Below are 2,601 nucleotides of genomic sequence, written 5' to 3'. Positions count from 1 at the left end.
TTACTTCAGAGGCCTGCCGCAGGGAGGGATCAGAGAGGTGCCGCCTTCTCCTTCTTTGCTGTGTAAGATTCCAGGCCCACCACTACCTAGGGGGCAAAGGTGGTCTTGGGTGGCACTCCAGGCCAGGCACTGTGCCTGGCGTTGCAGTTTTTGGGGGACACAGCAGAACTGGCTTTGGTCCCCCACATTGGTTCACATTCTTTGTCTGCTGCACAGTGGACAGCCCACCTGGCTTTCTTGGTCTCCCAGACGGCGTACTGCTCCCAGAGCACCGGTTTAGACGCTCAGAGTATGTACATTCTTAAGGCTCTGGTGTATTCTACCACATTATCCTCCAGAATGAAAGTCGCTCAGTGTGTCCAACTATTTGCAACCCCAAGGACTATACAGTCCGTGGAATTCTCCAGGCCAGAATACTGGAGTGGATAGCCTTTCCCTTCTCCAGGGGATCTTCCAAACCCAGGCATTGAACCCAGGTCTCCCACATTGCAGGCTGATTCTTTACCAGATGAACCACAAGGGAAGTCATATTCCCATCAGCATGAAGATTGGTATGTCTGACAGACAGAAGGAGGTGACTAGGGCAAAATGCTTGTTAAAAAGAAAATCCTCACGTTTCCTGAATATTTATTGAGTGTCTATTGCATGTACAACATGGTGAGAGGTCTGGGGATACACTGTAAAGAAAGCTGAGCACCAAAGAATTGATGCTTTTGAACTGTGGTGTTGGAAAAGACACTTGAGAGTCCCTTGGGCTGCAAGGAGATCCAACCAGTCCATCCTAAAGGAAATCAGTCCTTGATGTTCATTGGAAGGACTGATGCTGAAGCTGAAACTCCAATACTTTGGCTGCCTGATGCGAAGAGCTGACCTATTTGAAAAGACCCTGATGCTGGGAAAGATTGAGGGCAGAAGGAGAAGGGGATGACAGAGGATGAGACGGTTGGATGGCATCACTGACTCAATGGACATGAGTTTGGGTAAACTCCAGGAGTTGGTGATGGATAGGGAGGCCTGGTGTGCTGTGGTTCATGGGGTTGCAAAGAGCCAGACACGACTGAGCGACTGTAAGTGAACTGAACTGAACTTAGGACTCCTAAACTCGTTCTCCGTATTCTTCCTTCTCCCATGATGGCAAGTTTGGGAGAACGTCTAGCTCTGTGGATGAGTTAACCAACATCACACATCCTGGTGCTACATAAACATCAGAGAATACTCAGGAGAGGGGGCGCTGCATCTCGGCACAGAGGGGGACATCACGGCGTGGGATGTTGTTCACCGACACCTGCTTTTCTATGCTCTCCCCTGTACAGATGAGGCTAGAAGCCTGGGGACTTGATTCCCCTCACCAGCAGGGTTCTGCTAAGGGGCTGCCCATGGGAGGCACTCGTGGGAGGCTAGGCAGTAGGAGGGAGGTGGAAGCTGTTATGTTCTAAGCAGACACAGGTGCACAGGCTCCTGCGGCAGCAGACAGCCCAGAGTCTGCAAAGTCAGCACCAGGGTGTGTTCATCTGAGCCGCTCAGGGCTGCAGCCGCTTCCCCTCAGTTCCCTATCGCTGCGCAGTTCAGCCTCTCCCGTTTGCCCCTTTGTCCTATAAACAATTTCATAACCTAAATCCCTATATTAAATCTTCTGTTTGAAATATCTAGAGCCATTTGCTTTCCCGATTGATGGATTAGCCCAATGTTAAGATTACCTTTCCGATTCCATCAGGCATGGGTTCTGACCGAGACGCAGGCAGCACCTGTCAGGAAGTTACGGAGGCAGTTTTTTCCAGAAGCAGTGGAAGAGACTGCTGGCTGGTCTGTGTTTTCCAGTTAAACAGCAGATGAATTCTGTGACTGGCTTTGAAAGGGCCACTGGTATGGACAACACCTATCTTCAGACACGAGAATCACACCAGGAAGATGAGCTACACCCACCATGACGGGCACACGGGAACTGAAACCAGGCTGTGGAAACACAAGCCTCCCTGTACCACTGACCTAACACACACACAGAACATATGTCTGAACAACTGAAAAACAGAAAGCAAATGGCACGCACTAATAAAGTTGTTAACGTTCTTTCTTTGTCGAGGGTACATATGGTCGAATCCACACCATGAAAATGTTCACTGGAGGAATTCTGTGGCGGTCCAGTGCCTGGGATTCTGTGTCTTCACTGCCTGGGGCCTGGGTTCAGTACCTGGTCAGGAAGCTAAGACTCCAAAAGCTGGACAGTGCAGCCAAAAAATTAAAAAAAAAAAAAGAGAAAATCTTCTTCGGACGTGACTACCTTGTTGCCATTAGAAGGATCTGGGACCCCGCTGTTTTGTGAAAAGCATTCAAAAGTCAAAGTGCTAGTCACTCAGTCGTGTCCGACTCTCTGCGATCCCACAGACTGTAGCCTGCCAGGCTCCTTTGTCCATGGGGTTTCCTAGGCAAGAATACTGGAGTGGGCTGCCATTCCCTTCTCCAGGGGGTCTTCTTGACATAATGGCACAGAAATACTAAATCAACCCACACACTCACCTTTCTTTTCACATTCAGACAGACTTGAATATGAAATGTGAACCAATGTTTAAATGCTTCAGAATGTAAGTTATCATTTTCAGACCC

This window comes from Muntiacus reevesi, chromosome 3, assembly GCF_963930625.1.
Source record: "Muntiacus reevesi chromosome 3, mMunRee1.1, whole genome shotgun sequence".
Taxonomy (NCBI): domain Eukaryota; kingdom Metazoa; phylum Chordata; class Mammalia; order Artiodactyla; family Cervidae; genus Muntiacus; species Muntiacus reevesi.
This window is presented reverse-complemented; position numbering follows the sequence as displayed.